General features: G+C 41.3%; 1 long non-coding RNA gene across 2 annotated transcripts in view; it reads left to right on the forward strand.

Annotated features, from left to right (window-relative positions):
* The window catches only part of LOC117875413, a 38,259-nt gene that overhangs the window by 17,113 nt on the left and 4,144 nt on the right, over positions 1-17,002 (forward strand). The window contains exons 1-2 of one of the 2 annotated variants that reach the window (XR_004645268.1): positions 11,200-11,350; positions 13,775-13,889. This is a non-coding gene — a long non-coding RNA (uncharacterized LOC117875413). Of the gene's footprint in view, positions 1-11,199; positions 11,351-13,774; positions 13,890-17,002 lie in introns of those variants that run through there. The other variant, XR_004645269.1, reaches the window with a different exon arrangement.

A 17,002-nucleotide genomic window follows, 5' to 3' on the forward strand; every position in this document is an offset into this window, starting at 1 on the left:
TGCTGGGATTCAGGAAAAAACATCACAGTGAATGGGTTATCTGATGATACATAGCAGGGCACAAAACGGAAACTAAATCAAGAAAGAACAAGAGCACAGACTCAAACTCCAGAAGGAATATACCATAAAGAACAAAGAGGCCAGAAAGAGTGCTAGGGAAGATAAATGATACTTTATAGACAAAATGGCAACAGATGCACAGGCCACTGCAGCACAAAATGACATGAAGACACAGTACAACATCATTAGATAGATAGTTGTCAAGAAGACAACGAGGACAAGCCAATATTTCAGTCAACTACTGAATGATGAACCAGTGGCCAGTTCCCCCATATCGAGGAAGGAGAAGATCTGGATGTCCAGCTAGGACCTATCACCAGAGTAGTAGTAGAGAGGGCAGTCAATGTGTTAAAAAGTAGAAAGGCACCAGGTCTGGATAACATTCCAATGAAGCAGTGGTTTTCAACGTTTTTTCATTTGCGGACCCCTAAAAAATTTCAAATGGAGATGCAGACCCTTTGGGATCCCCAGGGGTCTGTGGACCACAGGTTGAAAACCACTGAAATTGAAGTTCTTAAGGCATACTTGAATGCAGTAGACATTTTGATAGGCCTCTTACAAAAGATATGGAAAGAAGAAGAAAAAAATACTAAAAGAGTGGAAAAAGTGTCATATAGTGCAGCTTCCAAAGAAAGGAGAACCTCAGTCAGTGTAAAAACTGGAGGAGCATTCAGTTGCTGTCTATCCCAAGTAAAGTATTTATGCATTCTTTATTCTGTATAGAATAGTAAGTGGTAGATTCAAGGTTACCAAAAGAACAGGCAGGGTTTAGACAGGAGAAATCACCTATAGATCAGATAGAAACCCTACATATCATAGAATTGTTGATTGAATAGCAGTCACCACTTTATATGAATTTTATAGATGTCCAAAAAGCTTTTTATATAGTGTTTCCCAACCTTTTTGTGCTGACGACCCCCTTTGGACTTATAAAAGAAATCAGGATCCCCCTACTCAGACTTGAAAAGGTAGGAGGCTGCAGCCGGCAGAGCCTGAGCCCCACTGCCTGGGGTTGGGACTAAAGCCACCGGAGCCTGAGCCCCGCTGCTGTGGGCTGAGAGTCAAAGCCTGTAACCCCCCTCCCAACCCCATCCCATGCTTCCCCCCCCCAGGTTGAGAAACACTGATATAGTGGATCGAACAGTTTTATGGACATAGCTACACACCTATGGAATCCCTCAGAAATTCATTAACATCATTGAGTTTCAATGAAAGTACGACATGCCAAGTAATATGTAACAGTGAACTAAGCCATTCAAAGTTACTACTGGCATCAGAGAAAGATGTTATGTCACCCATTATCTTTTTGGATAATGAGAGAGACCTTGGAACAGCCAAAGGACATACAATGGATTTTCACACAGAAGTTAGAGGACTTTGATTTTTCAGATGACATCAACTTGTTGCCCCATTCCCATAGGGACATGCAAGCCAAAACCAATGATCTCCAGGCCTATGCACAGCTAGTAGGGCTGATAATCGGCACACAGAAAATGGGAATCAATATACAACAAGAAACATCAATGGCATTCTCTGGAACATACAAGAAGAGGTCCAGTATTCACATATCTTGGCATCATTGTGAACAGACAAAGACATTAAAGCCAGAGTAGTGAAGCCTTTGTTACTCTAAAGCCAGTCTGGAGAAATCTTGCCCTCCTAACTAAACTTTGAATATTTAAAACCATTATAAAGTCGGGCCTATAGGTTGCTGAAACTTGGAGACTTAAGACCTTACTATCCAAACTCCAGGTTTTCATAAATAGCTGCCTTAGACAAATCCTTAATATCTGCTGGCCAGGAAAAAAAATAAAAAATCGATAGGACGGGAAATTACAGAACAAAAATGGAGTTGGCTAGGGGACACACAGAGGAAAGACCCGAATAACATAACATAAGACAGGCATTCAACTAGAACCTCCAAGGCAAGAGACAATGAGGCAGCCCAAGGAGAACATGGAAATGGACAACAGAAGCAGAATGGAAAGCTAAGACTGCGGAAGAAGACCAGCAAAGATGGAAAGCAGTGTTGAAGGCCCTTGTCACAGGGTGGCTGGCTCCTGTGAATAAAGTAGGTCCAGTTCCCCTGTGCTAAGACAGCTGCTCTCTTTTGGCCAATTAAGAGAGTGGGGAAGCACCTGTGGGCTATCCAGGGCTAGAGAGAATCAGAGACAGGGAGAGACCCAGTGAGTCGGAGAGGCCTGGTGAATTAATGTTGGCTGAGTGGGAGTCGGGGGCAGCTGAGAGCTGCCAGAGATTGTACATTTGGGACCTGAGAGAGCAGCAAGAGGAGTTGGCTGGCTGGCATCCCCAAGCCAGAGGACTGAAGGCAGGAGGCGCAGCAGAGGGAGATGTTTGCTGGCTCTAAGCTGGAGAGCTGGAGCCAAGGGCCAGAGAGGGCAGAAGGCAGGGGAGCAGTAGAGTAGCTTATTCACTGATGTTTTCAGGGCCAGAGAGCTGGTCCCAGAAGAACCGTGAGAGGGCCGGGGGAATCAGAAATGCTTCCCTGGTAAAGATGATCTCCCAAGAAAGAAGCTGAGGATGCTCCTGCTAGGAAGTGTGTGATGAAATTCTAGTAGGAACAGCAGGGGTGGCTGTCCTGGTGCAAGGACAAGGGAGGTCTGCCAGAGACTCTGGGCCTGGTTGAATGTGCCAGTGTGTGATATGTGGGCCACTGTGGTACAAGATGGTGGGAGATCTTAATGACTTTTTGCACTGGGGTGAGAAATGAACTATCTGGGTTTAGGCCTTATGTTTTGAACCATTTGCACGATGTTTCATAATAAACCATCCCAAGAAGGGTGTTGTGTCAAGAGAGCTTGCCTGGAGTTACTGACTCTCTGAAAGGGGAAAATGAGGCAGGTGTTTGTCATGCTGCCAGCCTGTTGCAGGAGGGCGCCTCAGGTGGACGCCTCCCTAGAGAGGCATAAGAGAGAGACATTTTTATGAGTAAAATCTGTTGACAATAAAAGGCTAGAGGAATTTTTAAAAATTAAACAATGAAGACAGTAAGAGAGAGTTCACTTTTAGTTCAAAGTGTGCCATTCACAGGACTATTCATGAGTAGCACCAGCCCTCCAGTGAAACTCAGATTTCAGACACCTTCTCTGGGTTCAGTTGTTTTTCTCCGCCTTTAGATTTAAATCTTCTGTCTTCAGTGACTGACAGAGTTCCAGGAGTTGAAGTGGATCAGTAACCCAACCTATACATTGGACTTATAAGGCTAATAGAAAACTAGGTATGTCATGGAGATTTAAGTAGCATTTACTCTCAGATAATGCACTGACACACAGCACATCCCTCGGCCCGCGCTGCTCTTCCCGCAGCCCCCATTGGCCTGGAGTGGCAAACCACGGCCAATGGGAGCTGCGATTGGCCGAACCTGCGGATGCGGCAGGCAAACAAACCGGCCCAGCCCGCCAGAGGCTTTCCCTGAACAAACAGCGGACCGGCTTTGAGAACCACTGCTTTAAGATATACTGATGAAAAACTTTATATAAGAGCTTTCTATTATAATTATTACTATGTTTAAAACCAGTTTTTTCAAGTCACAAGAGTAAATGTCTTTGCAATGTCTTTCATATGTTTGAGCAGCATGTGACACAATGGAGCCCTGCTGCTGATTGGGCCTCTAGGTGCTCTCATAATTTTAACAATAATACAGAACAGCTAATTTGGGCCTTTTGTAAATGTAGTTAGGTGATACAAAGGCCTGGTCATTGACCTCTGACGTGGGTAAGAGAAGTTCTGGTTACCTAATCAGGCTGAAAATTTCTCCAAACATCCTCCATTTATAAATCCATGTTTATCAGTACCCTTTCTGAAGTTTTACTTATGAATATTAGAACTGGGCTTGTAACTGTTCTGTCTTGATCCATCAGTCTGCACTCTTCTTTTACCTTTGTGGGCCATGAATCTTTTCTTTGTGACACTGACACAAACAATAGAGGAACTTATCTGTAACTTGGCTGTTCCTAACATAAATGGAAAGAAATGTATGCACAAGTTATAAAAAAAACTCAGGTTATTTCTACAGTACCAGGCTGAACTGATGGAGATGGCCTGGTACTGTTCCCAAAAGTATAAGTGTGACCTTGTAATGGAGGCACTGGACATAAATAATTGCTTAAAGCAACTTAGCCCAAAGTCTGAATCTTTTCCCTCCCATTTGTGTTTCCTCTTGCTCCCCCCCCCCCCCCCTTCCCCCAGTCTGCCTCAGGAATGGTAAGGAGGTTTATATATAGATTTTCACATGGCTTCCTTTCATATCTTTTCAGCTAACTTCCCACTGGACTATCTACAAATATTAAAAGATGTTTGAAATTATCCAACCCCAGTGGTGCTTGAAATTGAGTCATGTTCTGTTGTGTCAACAAAATGTTTCAAGTGGTGATTGTAGAGACCGAAATAAAGGCTGCTAGTGTGATAATGCTTCCCACAGTGCTGACATACTAACAGGAGAAGGCTCATCTTCTGGTAGCGCAGGTGTGTCACTCTATTTACCTATTTGCAGTGTGACTTGGTTCTCCCGAACCTCTTTAGACACATGCTTTAAGCATTGCTCCAAAGTCATTTAACATCTACAAAATTGGTCATTTGCCAATTTTGCTTGAATGGCTACTTTTTTATTTGGCTACATTGTGCTGATTATGATTAAGCCAAGAATTTGGCTCTCTGTTAGAAATTGGGTGAACAGAACAGGTTCACACCCATTGAAAAACTCTAAAACACTGTGCTTAGTGAATTTCTCCTTACTTCCTATCTTATTGGCCTAAATTTTCCAGTGATTTTTGGATGCTTCTGTTTTTGAGCACATTGTGTGGCAACCACTCGACAATCTTTTAGTACTGACCCATCTCAGGATTTCTTCTTCCACTGCAATGACTTATCTGATATGGAAGAGTTGTGGTATTTTTTGCAGCGTCTAGAAATTTGAAACCACCTCTATTTGTAGGTTGATTAAATCTTAATGAAAGTTTTAGCTGTATCGGCATAAAAGACCCTTTGAAAAATGATTTATTTTTATTAAAATAGCATGTTGGCCTTTCAGTTAGTAGGGAGCTATTATGATACTGGAAAGATGCTAAAAAATATCCATCTTTGTTCCTAATTTCCTGCCCAACCCCTCCTCTTCCCAAAGGGAAAGTAATAATTGTCCCACATGTTTTGTCATGTCCAGTGGAATTTATTAGGGGTCTGTGGGCTATTGTATTTCAGTCCTGTAGATGTGTGGGATTATTCAGCATTTCTGAGTGCATAATTTAGTTTAGGCATATGCATTTTGTGATGACAAATTAAAAGTTCTAGTTCTCATATTTTGTAACGCTCCCAGGAAGTATTACAGATTTTACCAGTTGATCTTGTAACCTGACATCGCACTGAACTGGTCACTGTTTTTGTTTTTGTTTTTTAAAAACCTGGTTTTCAAGAACATGAAGGAAACACAAACGATAAACTATGCTCCTTGAAAATTGTTGGGGCTGTAGTGAGTTGCATTGTATCAGTTGTAGGCACATCATTATGCAAAAAGTCAGCAGATTGTCAGGAACATGTTCTGGTGCAAGTTTTTCAGGTTATTCAAAATATATTTGTATTTTAATTATGTATATGCTTCAATACATTTGCTATTTACAAAAGCTGGCTTATAGTTTGAGTTTGTCTGGTAATAATGAACAGATTTTCCTCATTAATTTCAGACTCCGTTATCTCTTAAAATTTCACATGCAGCAATATTCTCCTAGAGTACAAAAAGCAACGGTGGATTATACTCAACATTTCATTAGCAATAGTAGCCTGGGCACTAGTTTATTTTAAATTGGACATGTCTCGTGTGAGGAGTGTAAAGTAAAAAAGCAAAAGAGATCAGATGAAACAGTCAGAAGATTCTTTAACAAGGAGCGGATGTAGAAAGTACTGTGCTAGAGAACAGGGTAGGTTCTAAGACAAAGCGAAAAGAATAACAGATGCATTGGTTTCTGCACTATGTCCAACTGAGTGGACAAATGAAATTGGATTTAACAGTTCTTTGCTCAGAGATTAGAAAGTGGTGATTCTAGGGATGCATCATCCAAACTCACCATCAACAGAAGGGAAACGGACAGTTTTGCCATGCCCAGTGAAAGAGTACAAGGAAGTAGAATTACACTGTGCACATTTCTGCTATAGAGACCACCTCTCCCCTCTCTGTTCAGAAAGAGACCACAGTCCTGATGCAATGAAGCTCAAGTTTAAGGGCATAAAACCGCTTTTACTGAATGTGTCCAAGGTAAAGTGTCTGTCTAATGTGCCCTTGGAAGCATTGGGCCCCCTTCTTTGGTTCCTCCCAGGTAAGAACCTATCGGAGGGCCATAATCTTGCCAAATAAAGTATATCTAGTCCAACATCCAGTGAATGCGATTGTCTTGGGTGGAGAAATGTGAGAGAGAATACTTGATCAAAAATCCATGGAGTTTGATGGAAAGGCCCCTCATTGATTTCCATGGGCTGTGGATGAGGCCCAGAGAGTCAATTGGGCCAGATTTTTAAATATATTAAGGTACTTAAGATGCAGACAAGCGTCTAGTGGGATTTTCAAAAGTGCCTAGGTGTTTAACTACCATTGATATCAGTGGCTGCTATTCTCATGACTCATTGACTCTCGGGGGAAAATAGTGTTTCCAGCCCTTGATTTTTGTCATAGTTCTTATGATTGGTGTTTTTCTTAAAGCTGCAGCTCCTGTAGTGAGGTGAGAATATGAGACTATCAGGTAGGTTGCACCATTGGAAAAAGTAAGTTTCTGCTCTTGTGCTTGTGAGGAAAAAAGCTTGCAAATAGGAGAACTAAAGGCTCAGAAATCAGAAGTCAAATTGAGAGTGGCAGCAGTAGAATTCATGTGGCTATAATGTAGCCATGGTGGCATGTAGAATGGACATTCACTTCGAATGGTCCCTTGCAAGTCTTCTGCCTTCAGCAAGAGTCAATATAGGAGGGTTTTAGGCTTCTTAAATCCATCAGCATTGTATCTTCCAAGAGTGATCATTCTCTTGCTTTGCATCCTTTGACCTCAGCTCTATAAACCTTCTGTAAAGTATACCTTCTTCTGCACATTGGACGTGACCCCACCATGGCAGTTGTCTTGTTCTCAACTGGTGCAAGACTGAAACTTGCTGGGATCATCAAAGTATACCTTCATGTTTGACAAAATCAAACGAACGTATGTTAAGAATACACTGTAACTTTTGACACGGAAAACTGTTCAGTTTCCTCTCCTTGGCTGTTTTTAATGGCCATGTTTCTGCTCCATATAACATAGTTGTCATCAGTCCTGCATGGAACACTCGTATCTGAGTTGTCACACAGACATCCCGCCATCCAAAGATAGCACTGAAGTGCCATTGACACAAGACCAATCTGAACATCTTGCTGTTAACTGACTACTCAGATAGATAGATAAAATTATTCACCCATTCAGTGTCATTGCCATCTACATGCAGCGTTGGCAGGTCATTCTTTTCCATTTTATAGGAGGGATGCTTTTGTTTTATCACCACTGAACTTAAGTCCCATAGATTCAGCAGTTTTTCGTAGCTCTTCCAGCATTAGCTATAGTTGGTCAGTAGTCTCTCCAAGTAAGGCATTATCATCTGCCTACTCAAGATCCTCTAAAGATGAATCTTTAAATTTCACACCTCTTACTTTGGCCACAAGCAGCTTTATCATCAGATAGTCTATTAGAACATTAAATAATGTAGGTGAGAGAACGCATCCCTGGCATACTTCTGGTTTTCCTAAAAAAAAAAAAAAAAAAAAAAGCGGGTGGGGGGGACCCAGCCCCTTTTCCCAGTCTTACAGAATGTGACTGGTTTCCCAAACTTTTAAGACAACTCTTTGAAGCCAGTGAAATAAATCTAGGCCTCCACTCTTTAGTAGTATTGTCAAGACTAGGCACTCATTTTGTATCTGTTTGACCACAACCATCACTTCCTCTAATGTCACTAGCCTATTTTCTGCTGGCTTCATTTTTCGACTGAGTTGTAGTTTACATCTTGGTAGGGATCTGTTCATTAATTCACAACAGTACTAACACCAGCACTTAAATCATATAAGAGTATCCTGGCACTATTCTCCATTTTTGTCCTTACCCGGCAGAAGCCAAAAAATGGATGTCCAATTAGGACCTTCAAAGTCTTGAATACCCTTGTCAAGTCATGTCTTTCAGAGGCTTCCTCAATGCACCGCATGATATTATTCCACTATGGATTATGATCGTTCAGACAGACCCTCTTGACTGCTTGTTCAAGACATCTTTTCCTCCATTGCCCATTTCCTCCTCTTAATTGACTTGACTCTGACCTTCCAGCGCATCCATTCTGCACAGCACTTTTTTTCTTTCCTATTATTTGATGATATTGTCTGTAATCCAGTGTTACGTTTTCATTCTCCTTAATCCCAGTTCTTCTCCAGCAATCTCTGTGATAGAATCCCAAAATAAAGTGCACTCTTACTCCGAAGTAAACAACTGGTCATCCAATATAGAATATTTGTGGGAAATCATTACAGTGTTACTGTTAGCAATCTCTTCTTCATGAAGCTTATCAACACAAAAGCGGAAGAAGTCAAATTAAAAGAACCCCAAATGTATAATTTTTTTTAATTACACCTCTACCCCGATATAACATGAATTCGGATATAATGTGGTAAAGCAGTGCTCCGGGGGTGGGCAGGGCTGTGCACTCCGGTGGATCAAAGCAAGTTTGATATAACGTGGTTTCACCTATAAAGCGGTAAGTTTTTTTTTTGGCTCCCGAGGACAGCGTTATATCATGGTAGAGGTGTATCTTGATTTTTTTTTAAGACCATCTCATGGTTTTTTGGAGGTTGGGGGCCCTGATTAATGATTTTTGAATTCTTGGAGTTGGTAATGCTGAAATAGTGGAAGATAAAACCAGGATTTTTTAAGGATAGTTGTTAAGGAAAGCAAACTTGATTCAATATGGGACCTAACCCAGCGGCCAAAAATGCAAGCTAAGAGGCCAATGTCTAACAGGTCCAAGTTCTCAGATTCAGAAAAAAAATCTTAACAGAAAAACACACATTTTCTATTGGTGTAAGACCTGGAAAATTGTGTAGACAAGTAGAAAGAAGATGAGACTGCTAAAGATTCAGAGTTATGTAATTTATATTATAGATAGCTTTGGGAAAGAAGTGAAAATAAAGACAGAAATATATGTACTCCGCTTGTGAAGACCGAAGGTAAATAAATAAGAGCAGAGATATGAGTGCTAGCGTTTATTAAGATTGAAAGTAAGGGAAAAAAAAATCCAGCTTCATATGTACAACAGGTAAGGATGAAAATGACTTACAGAAATAGAGATCTGAGATTTGAAGATGAGCATGAAAAGTCTCAGCTGGAGCCAAAAGGAAAAAGGCATAAAGCAGTACTGTGTCTTGAGTCTCTACCTAAAAATGGCATCAAATCTGAGAAATGAATAAGGTGGTAGGGCTAAATGATAGATTATCTGTGTGGTGCAAGATAGATTTAGGATCTGTGGCTAAAAGAATGTTTGGGGTTTAGACGTGAATGGTGCATATTGTAGAGCAGGGCTGCACCTCCGCTGCGTAGCTGCAGACTCTCTAGTACTCCTGAGTGCTGTAATTTTTATAAAGTAGAGATTGGCGTAGGAAGGAACATAATGGAGACATTCAAAGGGGTGGGGGAGCTGCATGATAATAGATCTGTGAAAAAGAGAGACCGAAGTAGTAGTTTTCAAATGAAAAGCTAGGAAGAATTTTTCCAATCACTGGATAATTTTTTGTTTTGTAAGCAAATGCAGTGGGTACAAAAATCTGAAATAGTAGAACTGTACTTTCCCCTTAAATATCTTTGGAATCAGAGAGAAGAATGGTCTGCAAGAAAATGTCAGAATAACCTGGAGATGTTATAATAGCTGACATTACATACTCCAGAATGAATGCTTTATTCAGTCTATGGAGAAAATATTTGCTTATAAAGGAAGATTTTCAAAAACCCCAAAGGGATTTAGGAGTGAAAGTCCCATTGAAAATCAGAATACAAGAACGGCCATACTGGGTCAGACCAATGGTCGATCTAGCCCAGTATTCTGTCTTTCGACAGTGGCCGGTACCAGATACTTCAGAGGGGATGAACAGAACAGGGCAATTTATTGGGTGATCCATCCTGTCATGCTGTCTGAGCTTTTGGCAGAGGTTTAGGAACATCCAGAGCATGGGTTGTGTCCCTGACCATCTTGGCTAATAACCATTGATAGCCTATTCTCCATGAATTTATCTAGTTCTTTTTTTAATCCAGTTATACTTTTGTCCTTCACAGCATCCCCTTGCAATGAGTTCCACAGATTGACTGTGCATTGTCTGAAGAAATACTTCCTCATGTTTGTTTTAAACCTGCTGCCTATATATTTCATTAGATGACCCCTGGTTCTTGTGTTATGTGAAGGGGTAAATAGCACTTCCTTAGTCACTTTCTCCACAACGTTCATGTTATTATAGACTTTTATCATTTCCCCCCTTAGCCATCTCTTTGGGCTTGTTCAGCTTGGAAATCTTTTTAATCTCTCCTCATGTGGAAGCTGCTCCATACCCCTAATTATTTTTGTTGCCCTTCTCTCTACTTTTTCTAATTCTAATGTATCTTCTTTACGATGGGGAACACCAGAGCTGCATGCAGTATTCAAGATGTGGGCATACCATGGATTTATAGTGTGGCATTATGACATTTTCAGTCTTATTATCTATCTTTTTACTAGTGGTTACTAATGTTCTGTTAGCTTTTTTGACTGCTGATGCATGTTGAGCAGATGATTTCGGAGAACTATCCACAGTGACCCTAAGATCTCTTTCTTAGGATCTAACTTAGCTGTTAACACTTATCATTTTATATCCATAGTTGTCATTATGTTTTTCAATGTGCATTACTTTGCATTTATCAACATTGTGTAAACGTGCAACAAAATGGCAGATGTAGTTCAGTTTTATGAAATTCCTTTGTAATGTGTCATAATCGGCTTTGGACTTAACTATCTTGAGTAATTTTGTATCATTTGCAGACTTTGCCAACTCACTTTTTACCCATTTTTCCAGATCTTTTATGAATATGTTGAACAGAATTGATCCCAGTACAGATGCTTGGGAGACCCTGCTATTTACCTCTCTCCACAGTGAAATCTGACCATGTATTCCTACCCTTTGTTTCCTGTGTTTTAACCAGTTGTTTGATCCCTGGTGAGAACCTTCCCTTTCATCATTGCCTACTTTGCTTAAGAGCCTTCGGTAAGGGACCTTGTCAAAAACTTTCTTAAAGTCCAAGTGTGCTAAATCCATTGGATTACCCTTGTCCACATATTGAAGAATTCTAATAGATTAGTGAGACACGATTTCCCTTTACAAAAAGCCCTGTTGACTTTTCCCCAACATGTCGTGTTCACCTAAGTGTCTGATAATTCTGTTCTTTACTATAGTTTCAGCCAATTTGCCTGGTACTGAAGTCAGGCTTATGGGCCTGTATGATAGTCTGTACCCTCGTGCACATCCTCGGCATAGAGCATCTGAACTAGCAGCACAGCTATGTCGGTACAGCTGCTCCACTGTAGTACTGGTAGCTTTTAGGTTCTTAAGGGCCAGATTTTTAAACTTATTTAGGTGTCTAAAGGTGCAGCTAGATCCATGCATTTTTACATGGCTAAATATCTTAAAGAATCTGTCCCTAAGTGCCTAAGTCACTTTTGAAAATGTTTGTGTCTGTAGCGTGTCTCTCAGATATAATGGGTTAGATTCTCAGCTGCTGTAAATTGTCATAGCTCCATTGAAGTCAATGAGGTTTTGAGAACTTAGGGCAGCTCCTCAGCTAGTTTATCATCACTGTTTTCCTTTTCCTTTTGCACTGTGAGCTTTGAGCACACACTTAGCTTTTTGAGCATGCTATTCATGGGAGGCTTTCCTCAAGAAAGGGTATTATTATTATTGCACCTCAATGTACTATATAGCAGTGAGAGCAAGCCTACTTCTGGCCTTTTTTCAAATATGTACCACACATCACCTCACATTCTTAGTACAGTCTGCTGTGTGGCTTTACATCGGAGTTGATCTGTATGTTACAATAGAATTGTACTTCACATTAATTACTGGGAGACCCGTTGAATGTTACTGAATTTTGTGGATTAGTAAGTAATTCAATAATCACAATGTGGAAAAAAAAAAAAAAAAAAACCAAACCTTAAGCATAAGGCACCACAAAAAGAAATGTGTTGATTTATTTTCATAATTGTCATTTAGTCCAACTATTTTATAGTTTACTGGTAAATGACACACTATACTACGTATTGGAAACAGTACTATCAGAGTCTACTCTGCTATTGCACCTTTGCTGAGAAGTGGGGAGAGACACTGTGTGTGTGTGTGTGTGTGTGTGTGTGTGTGTGTGTGTGAGAATTAGTGTGCAGATCATTGAGTTTTCACTGTAATTCATGTTAATAATTAAGCCTATAGAAAAGAGCACTGCTGAACACTGTGAGACCAAAAGTGATTTCAAACAGTCAGTCAGCAGAATTCTGTTTTTCCGAGTTCTTTTCCCTCTTAGTAACCTCTGAATATTACAGTTTATCAAAGAGGAAAATAAACGGTTAAGAAGCAATTGCTATTTGTTTTGGACAATCATTACGCAGTTGTTCTGTCAAAATGTCATTCTCGTAATCATCCTATAAATCCCTACAGCAATTTCATTTGCAACTCTGATTCTTATTTTTGTGTAGTTAGCCAGAATGTCGGCCATCTGACAGTGGTGTAAACTGGGGGAGGTGTTGTGTAGTGTTTGTATTCCCTGCACTAAACTTGGTGCTGGAATTTTTTTCTAACCTGTTGGAATGTTTGTTCTTCTTAAACAGAAAGGTCTACAAACGTTCATAACATTTTTGAAAGATTTGACTGTCTCAAATCTCAAACTTGAAAAGAAAGGATTTTGTTCCATTAAATCCCAGTTGGTAGGAAAAGCAGCTTGAGAGCTGGGTAAGTGAATTAACGTGGGTTAAATTTACAATAGAAAGGAGAACGTGGGAGATGCCTATTCAGACTCTGTTAAGGAAATAATAGGATTAGTTCTTGTAGTGTCAACGCAGAAAATTTAAAATGCAGACTTCATGCTGACATGAAAACATTATATATTGTTAGCTGGATCTTTGCGTGAAATCAAGGAGAATGACCATAAAGATGACTTTGCTTTGAGACAGTCCATTTGAATATTTTAAGGTGGCACTTTTGCGCGCGCACACACACACACACACACACAGAAGATGAATTAAGTATGTTAAATAGCCCACTGATGATTCCAACCAGATGCTGCTATTTGCAGTCAACATGATTTTGATTGGTACAACATAACTGGTAAAATGTCTCATAACCTAAAAGAATGATACATCAGTGTCAACCTCAGATGTTAGTGCATGTAATGGAAATATTGGGCCAAAACTTACGCTATATTCATTGCAATATTATTTTTTGTTAAATTAAATTACACATTCATTGTTCATATGTATGTACTGTAAATGTGTATACATTTTTATCCATCCTTCCGGATAAAAATGTCTTCAATTCTTCGTATACAATGTGCATTAGTCGAGCTGCCAGATACAGAAAGCATTATTTTCAGTTTCATGTTTGTTTTATCATTTCATAATCATTCATATGTACCTTTATTTTTAGCTTAAGTGAAAGACATGAAGCATTAAGACTGAATTGAGGTTATTTTGAGATCGTCCGATTCCCTGCTAGAAGTTACTGTGAGAGATCATCGCCCTGAACAACTTCACACAGAATGGTAATGAAAAAAGATATAGGGCTTTTTGTTGTTCTTTCATTTCTGTGTCTTCATACCCCAATTCCTCCTCCGTTAGAGAATTGGTCCTTATTACCATGTAGGTTGTAGTTTCGTGAACACAGCATTTTACTGTCATTCTGTAACTTCCCCAATAGCAATCGCTGTTGGAACAGGAGGGAAGGTAATGCAGCATTTTACCAGACAAAACAACTTGATTAAGATTACTGGATGAAGTGTGTGTTTAAAACAGAGTTTACTGAATTTGGCTTGTAAATAACCAACAGATTTAGGCCTGTATTCAGGTAAACGCTTAAGCACAAAAGTGAGCCTAGGCCCAAAATTTAGGACATGCATATGTACTTGTCTGAATTGGGATCTTAGTAATGAAGTAAAAAAAAAACTGTAATTGCTCTTCAGATTGGTTTGTAACAAGCACACACAAATATCTTCTTTGCTGCTTTGGGTATTTGGTAAATTTAGTATTTGTATGTGAACTTTTTAAAAGAAATAATCTCACTTTGGGGTGAGAGTCTCATAGAGCTAATGCTGCTGTCCGTCTTGAATTGCAGCTAAACTAAGCATTCTTTTAAATAGATCAGTGAGCATAAATCTGAGATTATTTCATACCATTTGAAATGCTGTCCTCAGAAACTCAATGGTCTTACGATCCTGGAAGACAGTAATATATAGTAGTGAATAGATTATAATTCAGAGTTTAATACAAATTCCTATAAAAATAGGAATTCATTCATGATGACCATGCTAAGTTTTTATTTTTATATATATAATAAAAAAGTATTGTATACTACAGATTACAGCATTGTACACCTTCTCCACTATGGCATTGCACGTGCCTGAACCGCTACGCTCTAGTCTTCCCTCTGTGTTTATTTCACTTCCATTATGGCTAATGGAAGTTAAGCACTTGGAACAGGAGGTGATTATCATCCATATATATGTATTTAATCCAGTTTATGGTTTTGAAGTGAACTGGTCTTTATATGTAGTTAATTCTTTGTGCCTTTGCCAATGCTGACCATGTTTCCAGAATAAGGCCAGGAATCTACACTCAAAAGCATACCAGTGCAACTCTATAGTTTGGGGGCAGAGATCTTGTCCCACCAGAGTTATATTGGTATAACACCTAGCATGGGCACAGTTATGTCATATAAAGGTGCCTTACACAAGTATAGTTATTCCCAGTTTCATATGGGAATAGCGACACTGGGCTATGTCTACATTTAACATGCTAGAGCGGCACCGCGGCTTACTCCTGGGGACTTTTGTACCCAAAAATTAAAAATTCTGCAGACAATATTAGAAAATTCTGCATATTTTATTTGTCCAGTTAACACCATATAATCACGCTGGTTTCAATTATTTTGGTAATTTATTTGAACTATAATACAATGGATGGAGAATGGGTTTGGAGACTGGAGGAAATCCCCAAGTCCCCTCTGTCTAATAGTAATGTAGCAATGTTGACCCTTTACTTCTAGTTATTAGTCAACAAATATATGCAGCCATACACTCAGTGTTACATCATACACAACTGAAGAGCAAGTGAGGGCTGGGGACTCAAACTCACAATTTATATTGGCTACTGACCATCTCCGGAAAGGTAGGGTTACCGTATTTCCACAATCAAAAAAGAGGACACTGGGTGGGGGAAGCCCCACCACGCCCTCATCCACTTCCTCCCACTTCCCACCCCCCTGACTGCCCCCCTCAAAACCCCAACCCCCCCTGCTTCTTGTCCCCTGACTGCCCCCTATTGAGAACCCCCCCACCCTAACTGCCCCCCCAGGACCCTACCTGTCCCCTGACTGCCCCAACCCTTATCCACTTGCATGGGTGGCAGGGTTGTAGAAATTTTGGTGGTGCCCAGAACCCCCCGCCCCCCAACCTGCCGAAGGCTCTGGGAGGAGGGTTGGGTTGGGGGAGGAGGTCTGGGGTGCAGGTCCTGGGGATTAGGGTGTAGGAGGAGTGCAGGTTCTGGGATAGAGTTTGGGTGCTGGGTGCAGGCTCCGGGCTAGGGCAGGGGGTGGGTGTGCAGGAGGGGGAGAGGGGTGCAGGCTCTGGGATGGAGTTTGGGGGTGGGAGGCGGTGCAAAGGGTGGGGGTGCAGGCTTTGGGAGGGAGTTTGAGGGCAGGAGGGGGTGTGTGGGAAGGGGGGGAAGGGGTTTGGGAGGGAGTTTGGGGATAAGAGGCAATGCAGGGGTGAGGGCTGTGGGTCTGAGGATGAGGGGTTCATGATGCAGGAGGGGATTCAGGGCTGGGGCAGAGGATTAGGGTGCGGGGGGATGAGGGCTGGGGCTGACGGGTTTGGGATGTTGGAGAGGCGTGGGGCTAGGGTAGAAGGGCAGGGTAAAGGCAGCCTGTCTTCCCATTAGTGGATGGGGGGCGCTAGGACCCGGGGGCAGCAGACAGCAGTTGCTGCTGGCTCTGGCAGTACAAGCAGGCAAGGGAACGGCAGGCAGGCTGCTACATTCTGCTCTGCCTGAGGTGACAGCCTGCCCCGCGCTTGCCTCCCCAGAAACAACCCAAAGTCCTGCCCCACCACGTTGAACATGCCGCAATATCAAGTGAGAGGGACAGAGTGTCTCTCACACATTCATGACTGCCCAGCCCCCCTCTTCTTCCCTGGTGGTGATTTATGTCTCTACCAATCACTCTGGGCACCCAAACCAACCTGCTTGGACTGCCAGGGAGGGGTGCATGACTGCTCTTGTGGCTTCCCTTTGCTTCCCCTTCAGAAGTCATTTTTCTGTGGGGGCCGTCAAAGAAATCTGCGGGGGCCGTGAATTCTGCGCACACATAGTGACGCAGAATTCCCCCAGGAGTAACAGCTGCAGCACTGTACATGTTCATTACAGCAACAGGAGAAGTTCTCCCGTTGCCATAGGTAATCCATCTTTCCAAGAGGTGGTAGCTGGGTCGACAGAAGAATTCTACTACTACTTCACTCAGGAGGATGGATTTTTTACACCCAAGTAACGTAACTGGGTCGACCTAACTTTTTAGTGTAAACCTGGCCTGGTATAAAGCGTCTTTATTCCAGTATAACTGTGTCCGCATTAGGGGATGTTCTGCCTTAACTATACAGGTGTATAA

This window comes from Trachemys scripta, chromosome 3 (assembly GCF_013100865.1).
Source record: "Trachemys scripta elegans isolate TJP31775 chromosome 3, CAS_Tse_1.0, whole genome shotgun sequence".
In the NCBI taxonomy this organism is placed as follows: Eukaryota; Metazoa; Chordata; order Testudines; family Emydidae; genus Trachemys; species Trachemys scripta.